The following is a 27383-nucleotide window of genomic DNA, read 5'->3' as shown; positions in this document are numbered from 1 at the left end:
TAGACCAGGCTGGTCTCGAACTCACAGAGATCCGCCTGCCTCTGCCTCCCGAGTGCTGGGATTAAAGGCGTGCGCCACCACCGCCCGGCTTTTGGCCACTTTTCAATTAGTGGTAACTTTTCCCTAGTTTTAAGTGTTCTTCATCCCCGAGTACCTGTACAGGACCATAAACGTAAGGCCATCCCAAATGTGCTTAGGATGTCAGCATCGGAGGAAATCAGTTCATAAATGTGTTTAGGTTGTGAGCATTGGAGGAAATCAGTTCATAACATACACCGCTGCTCCCAGTTAAATGTTTTCAGATGACACGTTGTGCTTTTATGTTAAAGCAGGACAGCCTGGATTCCAGGAAATCCTTAGGTGGCCCAGCAAACCTAAGCTGCCCTTCCTCTGCTTCCATTAGTATTCTCATCCCTTGTGGTTCTCAGCCAGATTTCCTCATCTATAAAATGAACTGGTTAAGAGCACTGACTGCTCTTCCAGAGGACCTGACCTCGATTCTCAGCACCCACATGGCAGCTCACTCCCTATTCTAGGTAACCCACGCATAGGGACTCACGCTACCTCAGTCTTTTTGTGGTGTATGCTACCCAGCATAATATCATTGAAGCTCATCCCTATTATGTCAGAATTTCCTCTTCATGGTTCAGTAGTGTTCACTGATTGTGTGTGATAAGTACTTTTGGATTCCCAGTAGTAGGTTTCTCCACCAACGCAATAAGGCAGATCAAACCGAATTAATAAAGCCAGGTTTAATCTGAGCAAAGCATTCCCAGGTGACTCTCAAGCCCTGCAGAAGTGAGGCGGGGGAGGGAAGAAGAGAAGTCACACAGACCTGCAGGCTTAGTCTTAGAAGCTCTGGAGGAGGAGCCGCTGCTGGGCAGGATTTCTGAGGGGCAGAGTTTGGAGAGGGAGGAGGGGGCCTGAAGCAGGGCCTCCAACGGAACATCATATACTATATTTTGTTTGTCCTTTTATCTTTTTAGCCATCTTCTAGGTGCTGAGAATCCTGTTACCGTGAACCTTGATTTTAGTTCTTTAGGATGTATACCCATAGAGAATGGCTGGCCATACAGTGATTCTGTGTGTTCTCTTTTGAGGAACCACTATACTATTTTCCACTGAGACTGGACCATTTTACATCGCCATCAGTTCTAGATTCTCGAAAGCCTTGCTGTTTACTAGTTTCTGGTTTATAAGAAAGTAGCTATCCTAACTGTGCTAGTCGGCTTTCTGTTACTACAGCGAAATACCCAAGATGCTTCTTTAAAGAGGAAAGTTTTGTCTGGGTCAGGGTTTAGAGATTTCAGTCTCGTTGCTTTGAAGCCCTTGACAATGCAGCACACCCTGGAGAGAGGACTTGGTGTCACCAACTGCCCCGTGGGCAAGAACAATGTCTCACAGCCTTTAACAGCACACTCCCAGCAACCCAACACATTATACTAGGTTCTGCCTCCTGAGGGTCTACAGCCCCCCACACTTTGTAAAACATGACTTCTGTGGAGCACTTAAAATCCAATGAATGTGAAATAAAATTTCATTGTGTTTTTTCAGATAGATTTTTTTAGTTTTGTTTTGGTTGAGGGATTAGGTGGGGTTCTTTTGGTGGTTGTTTAGTTCTGCTTTTTGAAACAAGGTCTTATTCGGCATAGACTGGCCTTGGACTCACTATGTAGTTGAAAATGACTTTGAATGAATTCCTGGTTCTCCTGCCTCCACCTCCCAAGTTCTAGATTATAGGAATGTGCTACCATACCTGACTTTTGTTTCGTTTTTTTCCTTTGATGAAAACAATTGTACATATTTCACTATAGGTGCACAACATGATCCAATCTATCTATCAACTAAGACGTCCTTTCTCTGTGTTGGGAACATTAAAAATCCTCTCCAGCAATTATTTTGAAGCATACAATTAATTGCTGCCAACCACAGAACATTAGAAGCTATTTCTCATACTTTAGTAGTGCCATAGCATATTAAAAGTTACTCTTGGGGCTGGAGAGATGGCTCAGAGGTTAAGAGCACTACTTGGTCTTCCAAAGGTCCTGAGTTCAATTCCCAGCAACCACATGGTGGCTAACAACCACCTGTAATAAGATCTGGTGCCCTCTTCTGGCTTGCAGACACACATGTAGACAGAATACTGAGAATACTGTATACATAATTAATAAATAAATCTTTATTTTTAAAAAAGTTACTCTTGGGGCTGGAGAGATGGCTCAGTGGTTAAGACTATATGCTGCTCTTGCAGAGGACCTGAGTTTGACTTCTAGCACCCATGTTAGGTGGCTCACAACCTCCTGGAACTGCAACTTCAGAGGGATTACATGCCTCTGGCCTCCTCAGGCACCTGTGCTCAAGTACATGTATAACAGATACACACACACTTACTCAGACACACACTCACACATACACACACACACACAATTAAGAATAAAACAAATCATCTTTAGAAGTTACTCTTCAGTCCCAGCCATACTTCTGTTCTTGATAGCTGTCTTCCCTCACCCCCTCTCCCTCCCACCCCATATACTGTTAGCCATCTTCCCTCACCCCTCCAACCATATACACTATTAGCCTTCTTCCCTCACCCCTCCAACCACATACACTATTAGCCTTCTTCCCTCACCCCCTCCCACCCCATACGCTCCCTAGCTCCAGGAGCTACCACTCTGCGCTCTCCTGGTGAGACCCACTTTTCAGCTTCCACATGTGAGTGGTACAGGACCTAGGAACATGAACAAGTTCCACGAGCCTTCTTGCCTGACTGGTGCAGTTAGCCCAGAGTTCTCCATTTTCATCCACGTGTCTGCAAGTGGCAGAATAGCATTGTCTTTATGAGTAAATAACATTCCTTCATGGATGTATGCCACATTTTCTTTATCATTCATCCATCAGTGGGCATACAGGTTGGTTCTGTGCCCTGGTCATTATTAATTGTTCTGCTGTAAGTGTGTGAACGCAGTTGTATCTTCAGTATACCCAGTCATGGCATTGCTGGACCACAGGGCAGGTCTACACCATTTCTAATTGCATGAGGAACCACCATGCTGCTCTCTGTGATGCCTGCCCTATTTTCATTCCCATCATCGTCGTGTAAGAGTTTCTCACTCCACAGCCCCAGCCAGTATTTTCTGTTTTCCTCTTTTTAAATAATAGCCTTTCTAATAAAGAGGAGGCAATGTCCCATTATGGTTTTGGTTTGCACTTCCCTAAGGACCAATGGTGTTGAACATCTTTAAGTGATTATTGACCATTTGGAGTTCTTCTTTGTAGAAACGTCTCTTCAAAACCTTTGCCCTTTTAAAAATTGGGTTTTTTTGGACCTTGCTATTAGGAGTTCTTTATATATTCTGGGTAGTAATCTTTTATCACATATATGATTTCTCAATATTTTCTACCATTCTGTGGGGTGCCCTTCTCTTTATTGATGGTGTCCTTTGATGCACAGACACAAAACTTGTTTGGGCTTTGGTTTGTGGCAAGGTCTTATTAAATAATCCAGACTGGCCTCAAACTCAAGATCTGCATGCTTCAGCTGCTCAAGTGCAGGAGCTGCAGGTTTGCTGCACCAAGCCTGGTTCATTGTGTGTGTGTGTGTGTGTGTGTGTGTGTGTGTGTGTGTGTGTGTGTCCGTGCAGCCCACGTGTGTGTGTATTGGGGGTTCTCACTATGTTTTTAGTCTGGTTTTGAAGTCCTGGCCTCAAGCAATCCTCTTCCCTTAGCCTCTTTAGAAGCTGGGGCTCCAAGCATGCACCATCTGCTAAAGGTTTTCACTACAGAAAAGTCCAGTTTCTGATTTGATTTTTTTTCTCTTTGTTGCCTGTGCTTTGAGTACCACATCCAAGAAGGCACTGATAGACACAATGGTATATAGCTTTTTCTCCTGTACTTTCTTTGAAGAGTTTTTATAACTAATTAAAAAAAAAAATCTAAGCATCCTAGTTCTGCCCAGACCATCACTGCTGCTCCAGGAAAACACATTTTTCTAAAAGTTCTCCCAACAGTTTAAAGATCTCATCTTGTACAGACACGTCTATAGTAGCCTGACAGCCTCTTTCAGCCTTGGCTTGCATGGGCACAGTGGTTTGTATGGGCACAGTAGCTTGCACGGGCACAGTGGCAGGGACCTCAGTCCCTTTCACATGGTATTAAGTTCTATGACAAAGTTCTTAATATGTAGCTGCACTCTGCTTCATAACAGCTCCTGCTGGTTAATTCAAATATTATCATCATCTAGGAAAACTGAAATAAATGGAATTCCTCATTTGAGTATGATAGTAGGTAACGAATGATTGCTCAGCTAGTCTACAGGCAAAAAAGAAAAAAATGCCCCCACCTAATGTTAGTACTTTCTAAAATGAATCAGTTTTCCAGACCCCTCATGTCCTGGTGCCTCTCCCATGGAAATTCTCAAGTTGTCAGCAAGCCACTTAAAAGTTGGCACCTATGCTAATCACCTGCTTGACACCAGAAGCAGTCCTGTAGGGCGATATTCAACCCATAGCACTGCAGGCTGTCACAGATGACAGCTTGGGACATTTTTACCCCTTGAAAAGACAAAAGGAATTTGTTTTTCTAAAAATAGTAGGGTCTGGAATTTAATCTAAGTAAGATAAGGCTCCAAGCCATCTGTCCTCCCCATTCCCAAGCTTCCAGAGACAAGAGGGAAGGAGCTGAGGCCAGAACCAGACTCAGGTGCTGGGGTTGAGATGGAATCCAGAGAGACAGGAATTCAGAGTTCCCCTCACCCTACCCTAACCCCATCCTATCCCGGATGTGGTTCCGACTTGGGTCTCCATGTCTGTCTGTGTCGGGGCTGGTCTGGGTGGGCTGTGTTGGAGCTCTGTGGCAGTAACGGATGGGAAGCCGAAGGCCAAGCCAGCCATAGCCCTGCCAAACCCCACAACTCCAGGGGTGTTGTTCACAATGCAGAGAGGTGTGCCATCTGCAGCATTTGCTGGACTGCCATAGCAGCCTATGCCAAGGGCCACAGAGCAGTAGACAGCATCAGCGGGCTCCATCTTGAGGGAGCTGTGGGTAAACACAGAGGGATTGTGGTGACTGTCTGCCACATCCATCTCTTCCAGGTGGTGGCCGTGCTCTGTGTGTGGCTAGATGTTCCAGCTCCTTGCTTCCTCTCCCATCCCCTCCTTTTTCTCCCTCGCCTGTCCTCTTGAACTGTGCTTGGGGGCTCAGCAACAGATGGGATTTGTTTCCTCTTTGGCTCTAAAGTATCCTGGCGTTGAAAAATGTCAAATAAAATAAACTGTGGGCCCCTGCCTTCTCCCAGACTGGCTCTTTATCCCAGAGGCACTGAACTCAAATCTTAAAGAGACACCTCCAGTCTCATAACACAGCCTCCCACCTCTGCCTCTTAAGAGCTCCGTCCACTGCTCTCCAGCTTAGCCCACACCTGACTGCCAGGCCCGAAGATGCTCATCCAACTCTGCCAGGGACAAGAGTTCTGCATGGGTACTGGGTTTGCACAGAGAGAGCCTGCTGAGTGTGGTTGGGCAGGGAAGAGATGTCCTGAATCTTCTTCTGCCTTTGCCTTCCGTTTCCTGGCTAGTCTCTAGGCATCCCACTGGTGGGCAGCTAGACCAGGTCTGTCATTGGCCCATGAGAATGAAAGGGGAGAGGGGAGGAGTTACACATGGGGGGGACCAATGTTCAAGTGCAGGAAGAAAAGTCAGTTTGTCCCCTGAAGGAACTTCAAAGCTAAATAGGAGGTAAGGGGCTAGGGATGTGGCTTACACCCTTGCCTAGTAGGTGTGAGGCCCTGGGCTCTATCCCCAGGTACTCTTCACATCACTGTGGTCAAACACCCGAGAAGCAACTTAAAGGAAGAAGGTTTATCTTGGCTCACCAGTCTATTGTGGCAGGGAGGCAAGGTGACAGGAATGTGAGGCCACGGATCAAACTACAGCCACTGTCAGGAAGCAGAAAGCAGACAGGACGTGGACCAAAGGATAAAACATCAAGCCCTACCCACACAATGACACACTTCCTCCAAGACTCCACCTCCTAAAGGTTCCACAACCTTCCAAATGGTGCTTCCAAGTGTTCAAATGCATGAACCTATGGGGGACATTTTACATTGAAAACTTAATATCCTCGAACTAAATAGATGAATGAATAAATAAATTAAATAAATAAATATTAGATTGGATACTTTCTGGGTCTGCAAGAAATGAAAGGATGTGCAGTTGAAGTAGATAATGGTTGTTGCCTCTTGGGGATAGCACCCAACAATTGTTCTGCAGATTTGTATACACAGCTGTGGCTGATGAGTCTCTGCATGGGAAGAAGCAGTGGGTTAATTGTAGAATCTGGAGTTCAATCCTAAGAATTTGTAGTTTGATGTGTGGTACTAAGCAAGTAATCTAACCTCTCTGAGTCTTTTTTTTTTTTTTTAACAGACCTTGCCTCAAGTTTATTTGTAAAAACAGCATAAGGTCCTGAACATCTGCAAATACTGTGTAGGTGTTCACACCAGTCCACCTGTCTTCACACTGGCAGACTGCGACCTTTTTATGGGGTCTTCACAGGGGCCTGGGCACCTTTGGGAGCCTGAGCTGCAGCTGAGGCCTCTGCCTTGGCTTGAACCTTGGGCTTTGTTTTTTGGAGCCTACGACCCCTGGCCATGTAGCTTCTAATCCGCTTCCCAAGCTTGGGGTGAGCAATTAAAGCCAGACGGGTGAGTTTGCGGCTGGGGCCCTTTGGCATCTTGGGCTTCACCACCTGGGGCTTCACCGGGGCCTTGATGGCCTCCGCACGTGCACTCATGGCCTTTGCATTATTTGCCTGCATCTTCTTCAGGCCTTTCTTGTGTGCTTCTTGGCAAAGCGCATGTTCCTCAGGAACTTGGGGTCAACCCCCTTGAGAGATTCGTATCTTTGTGACCGGGGTTTCTTGATGCCGTTTCTGTGCCATTTCTGGGACTGGTTGTGTGTGGTGTGGTTCTTGGACTTGGCCATGGCTGGACGGTAATCGGCGGCTCCCCAAGCGCCTGCGACCGGAAGACCTCTCTGAGTCTTAATTTGCTCATAAAAACAAAACTAAAGCTAGGCATAATGGTGCACACCTTTCCCAGTAATATCTACTTAGTGAGTACCAGGCTAGCTAGGGCTACACAGTAAGACCCTACCTCAAACTAAACAACAAAACACAAATAGATTTTTAGCCAGGCTATTAGTGCACACCTTTAATCCCAGCCCTTGGGAGGCAGAGGCAGGCAGATCTTTGAATCTGACGCCAGCCTGGTCTACAGGGAAAGTTCCAGAATAGCCAGGGCTACACAGAGAAACCCCGTCTTAAGACAGAAAAAAAAAGGGGCCGGAGAGGTGGATTAGTGGTTAAGAGCACTGGCTGCTCTTCCAGAGGACTTGGGTTCAATTCCCAGCAACCACATGGCAGCTCACAACTGTCTGTAACTCCAGCACCAGGGAAACTGTTCTCCCATACAGGCATACTTGCAGGCAAAACACCAATGTATACAAAGTAAAATTAATTAATTAAAAAAACAAACAAATAATAAAAATAAAATTATTTTTGCCCTGTAGAAAAGATATGTAAGAGTACTTTGAAAAGTGTATGGGATGTTGGCTTAAAGTATTTATTCCAATCTCAATTTAGCATCCTATTCACTTAGCTAATGATTTTTGTCTTAGTTAGAGGTTGTTACAGTATCAAAATAAAATTCCCTTTCTCCCTCATTCCCTTCTTCCCCTTCCTTCCTTTTATTTTTGAAAAGAATTTAAAGATTTATTTTACTTTATATGTATGAGTAGTTTGCCTGTATGTATGCATGTTTGTATATATTTATGTTATGTATGCATGCATGCATGTATGTATGTATTATGTATGTATACATATCTCAAGTATGCCTGATGCCCGCAGAGGCCAGAAGAGGGTGTTTGGTCTCCTGGAACTGGAGGCACAAATGGTCATTGTATGTGTTACCAATCAATTGCTGTGATAAAATACTATGACCATGACAATTTATAAGAAAGCATTTAATTTGGGGCTCATGGTTCCAGAGGGTTAGAGTCCATGGCATCATGGCAGGGAGCATGGCCATAGGCGGACAGGCATGGTGCTGGAGCAGTAGCTGAGTGCTCACATCTTGGTCCACCAGCATAAGCTGAGAGAACTAACCGGGAATGGCAACCACACCACACCTCTGTTGACAGAAATGTCTATCCCACCTGGTCCCACAGCCATTCAGTCTCAAAGAAACACACAGAGGCTTGTTGACCTATTAATTAACTCTTACATTAACCCATAATTCTTGTCTGTGTTAGCCACATGGCTTGCATCCTCTGCATCTGGTGACGACTGCAGACTGAACCTTTCCTCTTCCCAGAATTCTCATATTCAGGTTGCCTTACCTTTATACTTCCTTCCTGGCTACTGGCCAACCAGACTTTTATTAAACCAATACAAGTGACAAATCTTTACAGGGTACAAGACTATTGTTCCACAGCACACTTCCTAATCCTTTCCAAACAGTTCCACCAACTGGAAACAAAGAATTCAGATACATAAGCCTAAGTGGGGCATTCTCATCCAAACCACCACAGTTGTGAATCACCATGGACATGCTGGAAAATGAAGCTGGGTTCTCTGTGAGAGCAACAAGTGGTCTAAACTTCCTATCCATCTCTTCAGTCTCCTCTACCCTGTTTGACAGAGTCGCATTATGTTGCCCTGACTGGCCCCAGTGTATAGTCCAGTCTGCCTTTGAACTCTTTGTATGTGTATGATAAATGTGTGTTTATGTGAGTGTGTGTATACACTCTTTATTTTTTTTAGACAAGGTCTCTCCCAAAATTGAAGCTCACTAACTGAGCTAGACTGGAGTCAGTGAGCCCCAGTGCTGGCTTTAAGGATGCTTACTGCCACGCCTGACTTTTTTACATGGATGCTGGAGAGCCAAACCCAAGTCCTCATACTTGAGTGGCGAGAACTTTACCAAACAAGCCATGTATCCTTATACTCTTAATCTTCTGCCTTCCATCACCAAGTTCTGAGGTTACAGGGACATCCCACAAAACCCAAACTGAAACAGAGTCACTTAAACTTGGTAGATGATACACTGAATTTCGGCTTTGACTTCTCTTTTGGAGTGGTCTCGTTGTTTTTGGTGCTATCCTGAGATCCCTTTGGTTCTCCCGCATTCAGTCAGTTAGACAGGCTTATCAACACAGGGATATCACGACTGCCAGAGTAGCAGAGTGGCTAAAGGCACACAGCCAGCCTGCTGGGTTCCATCCTGCCTCTCCCTTGTCCAGCCAGGTGAGGTTAGATGCACGCTCTGTGTCCCCTTTTGGTACCACAGCTGAAAACTGTGGACCACAGCGCCTCTGTCTCATACCATGTGAGAATTAAATTTATTGCCGTATCTACTCTGGAAGTATTTACAAGTGTGTGTTTGCCTTCGTGCTGAAAATGATGTTCCTAATCCTCACTGGGAAGAAGAGGAATTTATTTGCTAAGCAATGTGGACTTGTTCTGACCCCTTTCACTTGTGCATGCAATGTTCTCCTCCGCCAAATGGTGCCCACATGTGGCTTGGGATGTGAGTCATGAGTACAGCATGTAGCATGTAGAACTAAGCTAATTGTAGGATGGAGAGATGGTTCCATGGCTGGGTACCTGCCCCTCTTCCAGAAGACCTGAGTTTAGTCCCTAGCATTCACATTAGGGTGGCTTATACAACCACCTATAGCTCCAACTCCAGGGGCTCTGATCCCTTCTTCTGGCCTCAGAGGGCACTTGTATCACATGTGTACACACACAAACACACACATAATTTACTCACCAAACATTCACACACATAATTAAAAATAAAAGAAATTTATAAAACAAAGAACTAAGCTAATTGTGCACAGTTCACAGAGGCTGGCCTTTTCCCCATCATGACCTGGCTCATTGCGCTCACTGTCCCAAACTCAAACATCACACAAAGAGTAGTGTGAGTTGGTCTCTTAGCTCCTGTGTGCTGCTATAACACGATACCACAAAGAGGTCAGTTATGAAGAACAGAAATTTATTTCTTACATTTCTGGGAGATGGGAGTCCAAGACTGAGGGACCAGTCTGCTTAGGACCTTCTGAGGGGGGAAGTGGAAGACCAGGGGAACAAACGTACATGAGAGAGGGGGCTTAACTCATGCTGTATCTTAAACCTGCCTCCACCATAACCAGCCATGAGTCGATGCTGTCGTGGCCTAGTTACACCTTTCCTACATCTTAACACTGTCACTGAAGATTTTCCAGCACACATTCCCCATCTTACACGATCCATTAAACCGTACAGGTGGGCAGCTCCAGGGGGAGCAGATCTGAGGCAGAAATGGCATGGGCCTGAGAAAGAAGGTGGGGTGTGCCCAGGTTATTGCCATAGGCACCTGAGGCTTGAAGATTTCTAGGAGGTTAGTGACCCCTCAAGGGTCCAGCAAAGAAGCTTGGTCATTTATCTTTCAGCTCCGGCTCATTATTGAACACAGCAGCTCCTAGTGGCACTGAACGGCACTTTTAGCTTGTTCTGGCTTGGTCACAGACTTAAGGTGTCTGTAGGAGATCAGTGAGGGGAGGGGAGGGGAGGGAAAGAAAGGGGAGGGGAGAGACAAAAACACCATGAAAAGAAAGTAAGAAGCAAGAGTGGCAAGGCGTGTGTAGAATCAGATTCTGGGCGTTGGTGTGATGGACGGGGCTAATTTGAGAGAGTCCTTGGCTCCCAAAATTCCATTCGTTCTCAGAACACAATAGTGGACCATCCGCTGTCTGCAGAGTTAGTGGGTATCTTGTGCTGTGTCTCTTAAAACCTGGAGTAAGCCAGGTATTCCAGAGGGGCTGCTGGATGCGTGCTAATTACCATGGCAACTGATGCCGACTGAGGAGTGGCCCCTCCTTTGGGTGCCCTAGTAACCTACAATCGAGCTGCTGGGGTTTTCGCTTAGTGTGATGACATGCACTCTGGCTGGCAGTCGGGGAGGACAGGCGTTAAGGGAAGCTGTTGAGATGGGTATGACTTTTCTCTACCAGCCCTGCCCACCTGTCCACCTGTCTCCCTGTCCATTCCTCTCTCCTCTTTCACTGTCAACCCCTCTTTTGTTCCACAACTCATGTTTGGTTATGCACCAGCTGAGCTCGTATGTGCCTGGAAGTTTCATGTAAACTGACGTCCCCAAAAGAGCACAAGTTTGGAAGTGTGCTAAGCTGGGCAGATACCATCTTCGAGGCTCCAGAAAAGCCATTTATGCTAAAGTATAATCATCATATGAGGCTAGGATTGTTGTTGGAAGGCAGCAGAACACAATAGATATAATATACAAGGCATACAGTAGGTGCTCAGTATATGTAAGGTACTTGGTATGTAGTAGGTGCTCAGTACTTGTTTATATTCTCCTTTCTCTTGACTTTCTAGAAACCCAAAGCTATAGAGGCCATCTTTGAAATAGCATTTTCCTGCCTTGGTGGCGATGCTTGATTGCCCTGCTCCTCTTTCCCAAATACCCTGTCATCAGGGAGCTTTCCCTAATCTACCTCATTAGCATATGATTGCTATCTGACTCTGGGTTGTTCGGAGCCTCTTGTGTACAATTTGCACTATAGTAAAGAAAGGCCCATCGCACTTTTATGATTCCCTGGCAGTTGTAAAGGAGCAGCTTATGAAACACTAACATGGAATTAGCTCATTTACTCCCAACAATATGAATTAGATATTCTTTACCTTGATTTACAAGCTAAGAAATGGAACTCAGCCTAACTCGCTTCAAAGCGGCAGAATCCCAGCACAGCCCAGGCCTGACTCCCATCCCAGGCTACCACTGCCGTGCTGTGTGGATCTTCTTTCCTAAAACCTGGGAGCATGACGGAGAAGGGATCACATGCCTTCCACTGGAATAGGAGCTTTGCAAACACAGACACCCTGTCTTCTCCTGTCAACAGCTTGGACTGCTGAATGTCCAGGGAACCATCGCTAGAGACCCCTGCTGGAAGCAACCTCTTCATCTTCCTCACTTTGGGGAGCCACAAAGTGGCCACAGCTGGGAGCTCTGGGCCAACAGCAAATGGGCAACCCAAGCCACTGAATGTGTGTCCTTGTTTGACTCTGGCTCAGAGACAGAGCTGTCCCAGGATATTCCTGAGGGGCCAGTTCAGGCCTCTGGGCTATCAGATGTCTCTGGTCAGGCAGCAAAGGGCCATTCACTGCAGCTGAAGAAAGGCCAGCAGCCCAAGCAGGAGGTTTACCCACCAGGCTCTGCAGGAGGATTCCCCAAAGAGGTCTGAAGACAGAATTACTCTTGCTTCACTATCCTGGTGACAATGGAACAAGCACCAGCCGATGCAGGAAAGTCTGGATTTGGAAAGCAAAGTAGAAAAGAGATCCAAAGCATGGGGCTATGTCAGAAGTGGATATACACTCACTGAACATGCAGGACAGGCTCCTGGAGAGAGCAGGCGGGAGAGGGTCCCCGTGGGCATGTGCCGTAGAGTGAGCCGAGCTCGGTGCATACCCAGGAGCTGGAAGGAGAGGTGAACACTGTGGGAGGCCCTTTCGAGCTTGTCTGAGAGGTGGCCAGATGTCGAGGCAGTGCGTGCGAGGTCTCTTGAAGATACACAGCTGCCTATGCACCAGTCTATGTAGGGCAGCCACGTAGACAGTGTTGGGAAGGGGGAGGGACTTCCAGGAGGGTGAACAGGTGACATCTCCCAGCCTTCATGTCTCCCTTGTCCAGTTTGTGTTCAAGGCATCCCAGGAGTTCTCCTTTATCTTGGTTGGCATCTCCAGCCCTGAGACAGAGTCCTAGCTCTGTCTTGCTCATCCTTGCTGTTCACGCTCTTTCACCACCACCTCCCTTTCTCACTGCTCATCCACTCAGTACCTCAGTCTTCCTCCACTGCCCGCCTGACTTCATTCTCGAACACTGTAGTCAGATGACAAGGGGCAGTTCAGGATTGACACTCTACCCACACATGGCCATAGGGCAGCTTGCAGCAGGGATTCCTAGGGCCACTGATGCTCCACTAAATGATATTAGGTTAGGGACAGGGTTTATCTGGCTGTCATTTCTTACTCCAAGCCATAATGAGCTTGGGAAGAAGGACCCTGGGGATAGCCAGTGGTTCCAGCCCAGGCTGCATGAGCTTTTCCCAGATATCCCATTTTCCGGAGTTGGCCTGGGCAAAGCACTTCCGTGTGTGCCTCCCGCTCAAAGACTGCCCCATCGCAGTCTGGGAGGCAGCAGCTCTACAGTCTCTTACGCCTCTGCCAGCACCCGTGGGTAGTTTCTTTTCCTTGGGAAGCAGAGTGGCATTCTGTAGAACATTCTAGAGCTTCATTGACTATGATTCAGTTTTCAGTTTGCTGTTCCCTCCCAACCTGGGATGCTACCTAGCCTGTTCTTGTTTCACTCTGAAAAGAATGATGATGCCAAATGCCCACATCATGGTATTTGTTTCTACATTCAGTGCTTTATAAAATACCTACTGGGTGGCAGACTCTGCAGATGCAGAAGAAACCATGGGCCTTGTTCTTAAACTCGTATAAGATGAAATGGCAACCAAATACATAAAAATTAAAAATATACCCTTAAATGATGCTGCGCTATGAGTAAAAAGCATGATTGAGTGGAGGGCAATGGGTGCAGACCATTTGAGATGGGGTGGCGGGGAAAGCTTTCTTTGCTCCCGCAAACAGAAGAGCACGTGCAAAGGCCCCCAAGGCAAGAGTAAATATATGTTCAGGGAATCAGAAGGAGGTCAGTGTAACCGAAGCAAAGTAAACAGAGACAGCATTCAGAAATGAGGTCAGGCGTTATCTAGGGGCCAGGTGTGCCACGATGAGGGCTGTCTCTTGTATGTGAAAGGAGAAACCTCTGGAGAACTTCAGGGAAGGGGAGGTGCACCTTACTGTGTGATCACAGTGACACTGGGGGAACCAGAACATGGGACAGAAGACCTCGGCAATAATACAGGCAAGGGCAGATGGTCGTCGCCCCTGGTGTAGAGGCCGAAGTATGAGGGCTTTGGGGATCAAATGAGATGCTATATGTACAGTACCCATAAACACACTCAGACATGCTCATGCTCACACTGCTCCACACATCTCCCCATCCGACACCCCCAGCTCATCAGGCACTTGCCAGAGCAGCAACCTCCCCCACTGCCCTTTCTTCTCCCTCCCCTGTGTCCTCTGTGTCTTGTTCCCAGGGATGGTAAGGAAGGTCCATGGAGATGCTAGCTCACCACGGAAGATTATTGAGACTCCCTTCTCTGCATTTCCCAACTGCAGGGGTGGTGGGAAAGGCGGGTTTTGGCAAAGGTTATATAAATATTTGCTGAGCAATAACACAGCTGGGAGCAGGGCCCCTTCCTTCAGCTGGCGCCTTTGCCACCCTAGAGAAAGCTCAGCTGGGACTAGGGAAGGGCTTTGGAACTCTCCACTACGCATCTGCTGGCTCTCAATGCCCCCATTCAAACTGTTCCACAGACTGGCCTTCCCTACCTTCCGTTATGTGCCCTGTGCTGGCCCTATGGAGGGATCTGGCCAGAAGTGATACCACTGTCTGGAGAAACCCTAATATAGAAATCAAGAAACTTGTGTTTGCATAGGAATGCCACGCACATCAATTATTCTTTACGGGTCTTATCTGTAGGAGGGCTGTGGCTGGGCACAATGACCTTTCAAGTCTTTTCAGTGCTGATCTCTGAGTTGAATCTGGTTCAGGCTCCCTGGTACCACCTCCAGAAAAGGCCTGGAACCTGTCTGGGCCTTGAGGCGAGAAGGAAAACTCATGCCAAGAGTTATGAATGACCTCAGGCATAACCAACAGGTCAGGAGATTCACTCATGATTCCTGAGCTAGGACTGACATCATCATGCCAGCACCTGTGGGCGGATTGCCTTAGGCCACTCTTTGAACCCTCCCGGACATGAATGATATAAAGAAAGTGTAGCGAAAGCTACCTGGCCTTAGATTGCTATGCTATTTAAGACAAGAAACTGGTTGGGCAGTAGTGGTACACGTCTTTAATCCTGGCACTTGGGAGGCAGAGGCAGGTGGATTTCTGTGAGTTTGAGGTCAGCCTGGGGTACATATAGAGCAAGTTCCAGGACTCTAGATATTTCTCTCAATCAAGATTTGAGAGTCTTTGGGAGATCTGGGGTAGGTCTTTGAATTAGGAAAATTTCTTAACAGTTCTACTGCAGTGTGGAAATAGGGGTCCCCTTGCTAATTCCCTTTTGCAAATCCTTCCTCTCTCCTTTTCCTAGCCAACCAGAAAAGAATTCATTCTAGTCTGTCTTCCTTCCTTCCTTCCTTCCTTCCTTCCTTCCTTCCTTCCTTCCTTCCTTCCTTCCTTCCTTCCTTTCTCACTTCATTCTATGCCTGTCACTGCCAAGACACCAGTGGCTGTACAAATTAGCACACACATTTGTCATTTGTAAACTTAGGAGGCTGAGACAGAAGACTCACAAGTTCAAGGCCAGCCTATGCTGTATAGTGAGTTCTGGGCCAGTCTGAGCTATGTGCACAGTGAGACTCCATCTCAAACAAATGACAAAAAAAGGAAAATAAAGTTTTCACTAGATTAGCTCAAGTGTATGGAGCAGTCTCCGTGCTCAACCACCCACAGGCTTGGAGCAGGGTTCCCTGACAAGTCAGGACCTATGGAGTGGGAAGGGTTTTTCCATTTGAGAAGTTCCACAGCCTCCGAGTTGGTGAGAAAGAAGAAATCAGGCAGGTCAAGGGACAAAGTGGAAATCAGGTATGTGGTCGGACCCCAGATAGGTGATACGAGGCTCCAGAAACTCTTAGACAAGCGGCCTTAGAAGGCAGAGCATGCCATGTTACCTGACAAGTGTCTTTTGCTTGCCCCGTTCTAACCAAGCTGGTCTCTGAGGTTACTGTCAGGGACACAACTGGAACCACTCAGAAACTCTTTTAGGTGTCTTTACTGAAAAGGGGACATTGTCTAAGAGGAACTCGGGCCTGAGCCCAGACACCTGTCAGGGATCCTCAGGATCAGGGGGGTGGGGGCAGGGAGCACAGATCATCTTCAGGAGCCCGCTGAAGGGTTCGTGCACATGAATCTGGGCCCTCCGCTCTGCTTTGGACATTTAGTCTTTCCAAACCTCAGTTTCCCCTTTGTAAAGAGGCCCTCTGGTGCTGCTGGCATGGGAGATAAATGAGGTCATAGCTCCTGAGGGATGCCAGAGGAGCACAGAGGGCGTCTATCTGGCACACATAGGCCTTTTTCCTCTCACCCTTGCTGGCTGGCAGTTCTTTCTGGAAAAGTGCCTGGTACCCAGCTCCCTTTCAGCAGGTGTTTTCCCTTCGCTCAGAAAGAAGCACTCAGAGTCACCCCTTCATGCCTCTCCCCTGTAGCCAGGACCACCACGTCACCCCCACTCTGCTGCAGCACCCGTGAGGTGCTGCACAAGGCCAGGGCCTCTTCAAGTGCAGGAGTAGGAGGAGTAGGTCCATCGACAGGGAAGGCCGCTTTCTTGTCTTCACAAAAGCCAGGCAGCATTCCTCTTCAATGCTGCAGTCCAATTACCAAAGTGCCCTGACCTGTGGGCTGAAAATAGCAGGTGCTAATTTGCATCCTATTTATTTAAGTAGTGAAGCCTCTGGAGCTTGATTCTTCCTCTGTAAAAGCCCATGCTAGCTTACACAGAAAAACAGGTACACCATGCTGCAAGGTTTAGCTTCCCCTTGGGGGAGGAAAGAGGAACACACAGAGGGAGTCTCCCTTGAGACTGAGCTGAAGTCCGGCAGCTCAGAAATCCATCTTAGGGAGGAGGGCTCTAGAGATCCTCTTAAGCAAGGACCAGAAAGCTGAGAGCCCCTCCTTGTGGCTAAGCGGCTGATCAAGACTTGTTCACATTATGGCCTGCCCCCCGCCCCACCCTAGTCCTTCTAGGGGGCAAGAAGAAGATGGAGTCAGAGGAGGCTGTTGGGGAGACAAGGGCCAGGTATGAGGAAGAATATGGCCCTGTGGTCTCTGGGTGCCTGGGAAGAAATGCTCAGGGACCTTGTATGTGCCAGCAGACACGTGCACGCGCGCGCGCGCACACACACACACACACACACACACACACACACACACACACACCATTCCTCCAAGTAAACTCCCACCCCTTACCCTTCCTCAGATCCTCCCTCCAGCTCTGACCAGAAAGCCACAAAGAAAAAAAAAACCTTATGGAAAAGCTACAGCTCGATTTGGAGAACAACATCCCCTGCTGATGACATTCTTCTGGCTGACACAGCCATTTTATTCAGGATTCACGCTGGCTGGAGCTAAAGAGAATCCCTCCTGGTGCTATAAGCTGTTCCCCAGATGACCCAGGCCAGCTCAGCACAGCAGTGGGGCCAGAACCCCCCCCCCAGAAGGGACTGTACTCATTCTCTCTGTGTAGTTACGGTGAGGATGAGAAGCCCAGGACGGTACCAGGATGCGGAGCCAGGTTAGGGGATAGATCCAGGATAGAGGAAGGTATTTCAGAGACCATTTGCCTAGCTCTTTACTTCCTGCAAATCTGGTGTGCTTGAGAAGTGCACCACCCAAACTCCTTGGAATATGTAATAAGGTCTCCTTGTGCCACCATGCTAAGAAGGATGGGTGGAAGGATCACCCCAGAGTTCCCTCTCCTTGGCCCTCTAAGTGTGTTTGTAGAACTTAACAATGGCGAGCACCTGTAGATAGGAACCCCCTCCCCTCCCCCAGCCCAGCCTATTCAAGGACAAAGGTCCCTAGAACTGTGATTCATTCCTTGCAACTGTAGCCCCAGGTCAGTGCCCCTGGGCAGTCACCGGTATGGGAAAAGAAGAACTCAAAGCCCCGTTAGACCCTCCTCAAGGCTAAGAGGAGGCAGGCTCTCAGAACGTCAATCCAATCCGCTCCTTCCTAAAGCAGGTGGCACGAGGTCTAAGAGGACAGAGAGGGGTTCAGTCCCGCAGCGCTGCTCAGACTCCAGAGACCACTGCATTGTGGTTCACAGTCATCCTAGCTCAGTACTCATGGGGCTTTTTAACACTTGTAAAAATTTTATTGATGTGTGTGTGTGTGCATATGTGTGTGTGTGATTGTGTGTGCCATGGATTATGTGTGGATGTCAGAGAAGGATTTGCAGCGGTCTGTTCTCTCCTTCTACCATGGCTGTCCAGGGAATTAACTCCAGTCTAAGCTTGGCAAGAGGCTAAAGCCTTACCACTGAGCCATCTTGCCATCCTCATCGTGGTGCTTTTAAAGGAAGAACTGCAGATAGAATTCATCGGTTTCTCAAATGCGATCTGCCTAGCTTGCCCAGCTCACATCTGGCTGGAGACTCAACCACTCTTCCTTTAAGGCTTGAGGACTGGAGGAAGCAGGGGAAACAGTGCGTGCATCCACTATGTCAGTGGTTTCTACCTTCCTGCTGCTGTGTGTGACCCTTTCATGCAGTTCCTCGTGTTGTCATGACCCCCACCATAACATTATTTTTGTTGCTACTTCATAGCTGTAATTTTGCTCCTGTTATGAATTTTAATATAATGAGGTGACCCTTGTGAAAAGGTCGGTCGACTCCCCTAGGGGTTGTGACCCACAGGTTGAGAACGGGCTGTACGCAGACTTGATTTCTTTTTGACTGAGAAAGTCAGGTGCTACGGCTGGGCCCCTGAAGGCAGAAGAATTCCAAGATTTGAGCCCTGCTATCCAACCCACTATTTTTCACGCCCTTCGTTAAAGACGGGTGTATCGGGATCGTTTTCTCCCTAGTCTGTCATCGGAAAATGCCTCTTGGGTCAAGGCGCTGACTCTACCTTGGGGACCAAACACCACTCCCAACCCAGCCCCTTCCATCCCAAGCACATCTCTCACCTCTGCTGTAGTCCTTGGAATACCAGAAATCTGCTTTCGTCCCACCCCTTAAGTGTATTCGAAACAGGGAGAGATCACATTATTTTACCCCACCCCTAGCATAACGGTCCAGAGCCAACCTCTAGCAATATGGAGCCCCATCTGACCTTCATCTTGTTTCAAGGATGGGTATTTGAATTCAGTACGCCAATTTTGAGTAATTTGTAAAAACCTAGGTGAGCGAGGAGTAAGCTAGGAAGGACCCCTCTGCGGGGAGGTCCTGTCCAGGCCTCTTCATCCTTACACCACCTCCCCTCCCTGCCAGGGAGACACCACCTCCCCTCCCTGCCCGGGAGACTCGGAAATGCCCAGCTACTCACACCCCCTTCCACCCCTTCCGCGTGAGGCGAGCCTCCCACCAGACCGCTGCTGGCATTCAAGGGGTTAACTCCGGTGCAGGCCAGGTGGAGGTCGAGGTCCTCAACCCCCACCACCTCCGCACCTTCCGGATTCTGGGGACGCAGAGGCCACTGAAACCGTGGAGGCTGCGGTAGCTCTTTGTCTACCTGCTCTGGGCGTTAAAGAGCCCGCTGGCAGCCTGCTTTTCTGGGGCTCGGGACAGAAGTCAGCGACAGAGAAATTGGGCTCTGTCGCTTTAAGTACAGCTGGAGCCGTAAGTACTAGGCCGGCTGTGCAGAGAAAAAGGGAGCAGAGAGCCGACGACCGGTTCGGCGTCCGCCCCTCCGCGTGGTCTGCGGCTCTTACGATTTGGGGTGCCCGCCGCTTGCCAGTCGAAGGCTGTCCGGGGTGCACTGGTTGCTCACCCACTGAATGGTCTCCTGAGCCGGGGAAGATGCTTCATCTGCCCCTGCCCAGGTCGGGAAGGGCAGCGAATTTTCCTCGCAGGTAAGCCTGGAGTCGGTTTAGGGCATCCCCACCCGCAAGGCTCGTCTTGGGGCGGTGGTGTGGGGTCGGCAAGGAGGAGGGTCTCCTCTGCCAGAGCGAGGAGTGCTAGCGCCCCAGAGACTCTGGCTTCCCACCGTTTGGCTTGCTGCTGTTTGGGTCTGGGGGTCCGGGAGATGCATGAAAAGAGGATTCTGGAGAGGGAGCGTTGAGTTGGGGAGACCTGAATGAATTCAGACAATAGCACAAGTTGATTGAACTCGGAGGTCTGCGGTTTGCGGCTGCAAAGCCGGGTCAGGGTCCTCAGGGACCAGGGCGGGTGTCTGGAGGGGGGCCTGCAGCCCTCGCCTACTCAGCCAAGGTTACCCCGTAACTCTGGGCTTTCCATTCGGGAAGGAGGTAGTGGGAGACCTAAGGAGAAGACCTGAGGGAGGGGAGGGGGCATTGCATTTGTGACCCCACAACTGTCTGGATCCCTTGGATCTGTGCCCTGGGGAGGAGTAAGAATCTGAGAGCCCTGTGATCTGAGGAGACACACTGTGAGGTACAGCCCTCTGCTGTAAGGTGAGGAAGGCACGTGAGGAGGCTGCCCTGAAAAGGGGAGGTGAATGTGACTATGGCACCACCACCCTAAGTTCCTCGAGATGGTTTGGAAAGTACACCAACCCGAGAGAAGCGGGCATCACAACAGCCTGTGCCGGGACTTTCTGGGCTTTCTGAGAACTTCTCCAATCTTGGGCTATCATCCTGAGATCGGCACTGGGTTCACTCAGACCTGGGAGACTTAGGGGAGTTGGGAGGACCAGAGGTTGACTCAGAGAACCTTGTGCGAGGTGCAGTGGCCTCGCCTACTGCATGCTTTGCCCCTCACTCTCTGGGGGAGCCCAGACTTGCCCCCCTCGAGACTTGCTCCTGCTTCCTGGTGATTCATTAGAGGGAACCCCAAGTTGTAACTCTGCTTCACACAGAAGGGAATGAAGGCCTGTTTTCTTCTGTGAAACGGTAGACACAGGCCCCAGAACTTTGGGTGCCCAGCTACAGTACACATGCATCAGCCTTGCAGAGCCTTGGAAATGTAGGGGATTTAGGGAAGGTTGTTCCCAGGGCTGGTGAGGCGGTTCATGAATGAAAAATATATCCATTTAGGGACCTCCAGGGATTCTTTAGTTGAAACCTTGAGCCGAGTTGTGTACAGTTCAGTGACTCTTGGAGAAGGTGGAAGGAAGGTGTGGTTCATAATCTCCAAGCTCCATCACCATTGCCGCCTTGGACTCTAGGTTCTGGGGTATGCCCTGTTGAAATTGTAGCATCGCCTCCTCTCTGAGCTTTATCCATTGCTTCTCCTCAATCCCAGAAGGCCTAAAGACCCTCCAAGTGATTCCCAGCACCCATCACAGCTTCCTCCTTACAGCCACCTTCTCTAGGTACAAGCTTTTTTTTTTTTTCTCAGTTGTTATTTTTTCCTGTCCCCTTCTTTGGCCCAATGCCGCTCCAGGAGAGTCACCCTGTCCCCAGGGAACATGGCCTTTGTAGCCTAACTTAGTGCCCTACCCTGAGGCAACAGTTGTTGAGTACACACCTGGCTCAGTTTCTGGGCAGGTGTGCTGGGCTGGACCCCATCTGCCAAAACCCCGAGAAAGGAGGTCTCATTATAACTACCTCCCCAGGGTGCAGCCGAGCCAGCCTGTGGTTTCCTCTCCATCCAAGCCAAGATTTGCAGCCTGAATGTGCATGGTAGGCAAGGAGAGAGGGGATGTCGTAAAGCGTAGGTCAATCTTCCAATTGCTACACTTCAGTTATAAAGCTTAACTAGCCTGGCTCTAGTCCACAGAGGGGGAGCTTACCCAACCCATGCCCTTTCTCTGGAGAGAACCAGAAACTTCCTGGAAATGGTGGCGTATAGCTGAAACCAGTAGGGGATCAAAGAGATCCTCTCCCTGCGTGCTCCAGCTGCCCCTAAGCTCAGGAGATAGATAGCCCAGGGAGGCTGTGGGATACAAGATGAATGACTTAATTGGCCCTCAAATGCTTCACGACCCCCTTTTGATCTGCTCTCAGCCCCTTGCCTCCTTACCCTAGAGTAGATGCCCAGGATTGCTGCCTCTGCCATGAATGATGTGTTCATAACAAGTCTTGCACACCCCAAGCGGTAGGGTCTCTTGGAGAGACCTGTTCCCTCCTCTTGTGTCCTCCAGACAGGAAATCTGAAGTCCACCCACGTATCCCCTTCAGCCCTCCAACTCCTTCCTGGAAGTGGCTCTTAGGGATAGCCTGGGAATGGGTGAGGTAATACCTGTTCACGGGCAGGTTCACAGCGTGTGCCTCGCACAAACCACAGAGCCACACAGCAACTCCCTAGGACAGAGTTTTGGCTTGGCACAAACTCAGTCTGTGTGAGAGGACCAATGCCTAGGGACAACAGAGCCCATGAGCTGCTTCTCTTTAAGGGGTTTTATGAGGCTAGACAAGCACACCACAGGCAAACCTCATTTGCAAGCTTAACCTCTTCCTGCAAGGCCTCTGCCCAGACTTGGAACCCTGGGGAGAAGGGTGGGCTGAGCGTGAAGCAACTTAACCAGAACAACGGAGTGCAGAAGCAATCTGGTTACAACTTATGAGTCTGTCACCTTTCCTCGTTATACTGTGCCGTGTTGCTGTAAAGCACTACCTACGCTAAGGGCTTTATGGACACCCATTTAATTTTCTTGGCCGTGTAGGGTGTTTCTCTATTATTAGCATTCTATCTCACAAATTGAAGGCAGAGATGCAGGGCAAGCAGACATGTCTTAAGATTACAGTGGAGGGTCCAGTCATCACACCCAGGTCTGTATGACTATGTATAACCCGAAAGACCATGATATCAGGAGACTGTTCTCACTGGCACCAATCCCGGCCCCTAGAGATGCTAAGTAAGGTTCTGAAGTTGAAGTTAATTGGAAGCCTCAGCAAAGTCCTTCGTTAGCTTGGGTTAGCCTGAAACTCTGGCAAGAATGTCCTACACTTGGAGTCAACTCGCCCGACTTGTAAGTCACCTCACTGCTGACGGGCTTTGCGATGGGACAGAGGTTGCTAGTCTACTGCAGTTTCCTTTTCTGAATGGGCACAACTCCTATTTACCTCACTGGGGTGCAGTAAGGATGGTGAGATAATATGGAGGGCAGAGCTCACTCTGTAGACCTGGCTGGCCTCAAACTCCAAGATTTGCCTGCCTCTGCCTCCTGAGTGTGGGATTAAAGGTGTGCGCCACTATGCCCAGCCTGTGTTTCTTCCTTTTCGTCCTTCCCTTCCAGGTTGCTGCGGCTCTAAGGATGGAGCCTGTCAGTTTAATAGTCCAAACATCTCCTTGACTTAGAATCTTTGGTTTCTACTCAAGTTCTTAATCGCCTAGCTTTAGATTTTTAATAATATAAATTCTACATTTTTTATTGTATACTTTAAATTTTAATGGCAACTTACATATATATAATCTATTCTTAAAAGTGATCTGTTTTTCAAGCAGAAATATTCATTCAGGATTTACTGTGTGTAATAACTCTGTGCCGGCTACTGTGTTGAATCCAAAGATCTTAGATTTAAGTTATCAAGTGGTTGGCTTACTCTGCAGACCCCGGTGAGCAAGGGGTGTCATCATCCTTCCTACTGTCTGCCTGGTCCTCCGTCAGCGTAGCTTCCTTAGTTGTACAGACTCAACCTCTGGGGCAGAACCCTTTGAGACTGATGACTGATCTGAGCATGATGTGACACAGAACATCTGGAAGCCTTACATAATGCCACTGGCTTGTTCTTCTGGGGCCTAGAGACCAGTGTCATCTCTAGTTAATTTCAGGAAATAATAAACTGTCCTTGCCCCCGACATTAAAGCACAATCAGATAACTCTAACTTCGGGGATTTCCTGGGAATGCTCAACTTGTGGATGGTGCTTTAAATCTTAAAAGACTTCTGAAGACACTCTCCATCTCCAAAAAAGGAAAAGGAAAAATCTGAGACATGATCTCACTACATAGCCCAGGCTGGCCTCAAACTCACCATCTTCCTGAGTCAGCCTCCCCAGCACCTGTGTGTGCACTGTACCTGGCTGGGGGAGAAATCCTGAAAAGTAAAGAAGTCGAGACCCTTTGTCACCACTTCCTTCCTTGTGTGTGCTTGCACACAGATACACAGTGTGTTGATCTCGGTCAAGAAATGCTTGGCGCAACCTGTGGGCTGACAGGAGGCCTAACTTTAAAAGCCCTTCTAAAACTACATTTCCTACTTAGTGTTCATTGCTGCAGGTGCCATTTGCATAGTGGTAGGTATGTGTGTGAAATAAAGGGAACAGAAGGGCATTATCTTCCCACCTGCAATTTGCTGGAGATGGAGCCAGGTCCGATGTGACTGTTATCTTGTTTACTCCTTGTATCTACCACAGAGGGTGATAGTGATATGACCGTTTGTTCTAGGAGTACAAGTTCAGGCAGGGAAGGCATTTGTCTCCTGTCACAGCCATTAAGTGGTGAAGCAGAAATTCAACCCCAGCTCTGACTGGCCCCCACAAGTGTTCCTCTCTACAAGGTGGAGGGACATGCTGTTCTCTATAGACTTGAGAATAAATAAGATCCCCTTAGGGATGGTCACTTTCTATAGTAAAAAGAGCTGCTAATGAGATTCCCCAGCCTGAGAAGTTGCTTCCCAGCAAGTCTATTTATATCTGTCTTTCCATATTACTCATGATATGGTGGTAGTTTTGACCAGTCATAGTCCTAGGGTCCAAAGACTTTTACTCAGGTGACATCTATGTGTCATTTGATAATGATCTCGTGAACACTGGTAGAATACATTATAAAAAAAATCATATAACATGGCAGCTTTATGTTGGTTTATCACGTCTTCTATCACATTCTGTTCCTGGGATAGCACCATGTCCAAAGCACCTTATAAAAAGCTCACATCTTCATACACAAGCAGATGCAGATTAAGAAATGAAAAGTGCACCAGGCTTTTAATCTCAGAGCCCCTCGCCACAGTGATGTACTTCCTCCAGCAAGTCTGCACCCTCTAGATCTCCCCAAACAGCGAATGGGGACCCAAGTGGGGACCAAGTGTTCAGTCTGGTCCAAATCCTGCCTGCTGAAATACAGCAGATACACAAGGTGGAGAAAACCCACCAGCAAGCAGTTGTTAATGACCTGCCTCTATCAAGAGTTGTGTTCATTCCTACAATGGAAATGAAAGTCAGTAGGATGAGATCAACCCGTAACAGAGTTACTTGTTGACTTCTGACGTCAGGAGTAACAGGAGCTGGAAACTTGGAGCAAGCAAGTCAGAAATAATGAAGGAAATTCATCCCCAAGCTAAGGAGCAGTACACTAAGGGAGCAATGAGTGTTCAAAGGAGGACTGCAGAGAAGTCAGGGGAGAGTGTTCCGGAGGATGGAAGGCTTTCCGCATAAAAGAGGGAGGTACAGTTCTGGGTCCCAGTACACCTTAGAGCGTTTACAGGGCAATGGGATCAATGGGCAATGTGTAAAGAAATGGAGTCATGAAGTCCTTCCCACCGTTGACTTCTGTGTCTACCTCCATTCTCGAGGCTGTGTGGCAGAGGGCCCAGGACACTTGCATGTGTTACTGTGAACACACAGGCTGTCTGTGTGTGAAAATGATTTTTCAGGCATGGAACATTTCCCCACGTTATTTTAAATTCTTTTGAAAGTCTGTACTGGATGGTCAGGTTTTGATCCTGGTGATCTGCCAACTGTGTGGTTTTAAAGCTGTAGGGTTTTTAACAGATTTATCAACAGAGGAGTTGAGTCACTGCTCAGTGGTCAGCGCTTACCCGTCATGAAAGGCCCTGGGTTCAATCCCTGCACTCAGACAATAGTATTTTACCAGTGGGCCCTTACAGCAAAACATGCTTGGGGTCTACTTCTGGCATCTTGGGTTTCTGAACTCTTTTGCCAGGCTCAGTGGCCTAGATGGCAGCAGTGTTGCCAGGTACACATTCTAGACCTTGCTCCTGTGTGGAAAAAGTTCAGTCCTGAAACGCTGTCTTATATTACATTCAAATATATCTCATAAATTCCAGGTTATCCCTTTTGCAGTTCCCAGCCCTGGGTTGTCAATCCATTCAAATACTTGTTGGAACTGTTAATCCTTGGCTCCTTGCAGGACTCAGAGCCCCCTCCGGCACCCTGTGAGTAGGTCCTCTAACATTTGGCCTCAGTACTTCCTGCAGGCGCCCTCCTAGCTCACACTAAGCCGACCTCAGAGAAAATGGTGAGCTACGGTTTCCAGGGAAGGTGGCCTGGATGAGCAGAGCTCACAGAGCTACCTTTGAGCTAGAGTGAGCGGTGCACTAACTCATTATTTCTCCCCATCTCATTAAGAATCCTCCTCCTCCGCTCTCAGAAATTAAAGGTGGAGGAGGGTACGGTATTAGCACCTGTTTTCCACATTTTCTGTGGAAATTGCTTTCTATCTCTATGTGATCCTTGTATTTGCCTTTACGTCCCAGGTGGTTTTCTCTTCTGAGGATTTTCGATTGTAGGCAATCCAGGCAGAACTCTGGTCTGGAGGGAGCACTGGCACGTGGCATGTACCACTGCTTAGAAGAGGGGGGTGGATTCTGGGCCACTGCCTTCCGTTGTCATCACACCAGCGAGCTTAGAACCTTCTATCAAACTCCACCCCTGGTCTCAAAACCCCAGGGCACAAAAGAGACCAAGTGGGAGGGTATCATTGCTTATTCATGCACAACCTGCTCTGGGACCTTTCCTGCTCTGAGAAACTAATTCTGGGAATTTGCGCAGAACTAATCGCTGCAAAAGTAGCTTTGCTCCCCAGAGTGCCCAGCCTCTGGGGAAAGGGTTCTTAAGCCAGAGAAGTGATGAGCCTGTAGGAACGCCCCAAAAGAAGCCCTGGATTTCAGATATCAATCTGCTGTGGCAAACCTTGGCTTTAGTCCGTCTTTGTTTTATAAATTCAGGCTAGCCAATTCTAACTAAGAACAATTCTGCCAGCAAAATAAATAAAATCCAGATAAAATAACGCTGGTCATATGACTTCAGCCCCAAAATTCAAGAATATTAGGAGTATCTGTCAGCCTCATGTCCTTCCTCCCACTTCTGACCCTTTGCAGTTAGCAGGGAAATTGAGAGGTAAAGCAGGGAGGGATTTATTGAAAGCAACAGAGGCCGGAGTTGGAGCTGTAGATGTCACTCTTGTCTCTCTAAGTGGTTTTTTGCATGCCCAGGCAGGTGGCATACCCCCTGTAATCCTAGCACAAAGGATGTTGGGCTGGAAGGATCAGGAGTTCAAGCCCAGCCTAAACTATATAAGACCACCTCAAAAAAAAGTTAAAAATAAAGTTGTTTTTTTTTTATGAAGAAAAGGAGGAAGAGAAGAAATGGCTTGATCATTGGATACAGCAGAGCCTCTACATGTACCCACTGCCCCTATCTCCACTAGCTGAGTTTCTGCCCAGGAAGTAGGAGCTGCAGAGAGACTGATCTCTAGTGTGCCTGCATCTCTGTTCCTACCATCACCATGACTCCATAACTCTGTTCGTACCATCACCGGGATTGTAACTCTGCTCATACCATCACCAGGACTGTAACTCTGCTCCTACCATCACCATGACTGTAACTCT

The 27383-nt window shown here is 48.2% G+C and overlaps 1 protein-coding gene and 1 pseudogene across 6 annotated transcripts in view; one reads left to right on the top strand and one right to left on the bottom strand.

The window, feature by feature from the left end:
* Positions 1–27383, top strand: part of Nav1 (neuron navigator 1) — a 251080-nt gene that overhangs the window by 153541 nt on the left and 70156 nt on the right. The gene's annotated exons all lie outside the window — the stretch shown is intronic.
* LOC106143800 lies at positions 6532–7030 on the bottom strand (annotated as a pseudogene).

The sequence above is a fragment of the Microtus ochrogaster genome, chromosome 6, assembly GCF_000317375.1.
Source record: "Microtus ochrogaster isolate Prairie Vole_2 chromosome 6, MicOch1.0, whole genome shotgun sequence".
Classification (NCBI taxonomy): Eukaryota; Metazoa; Chordata; class Mammalia; order Rodentia; family Cricetidae; genus Microtus; species Microtus ochrogaster.
Note: the sequence above shows the minus strand (reverse complement) of the source record. Positions and strands in the feature narration are given on the sequence as shown.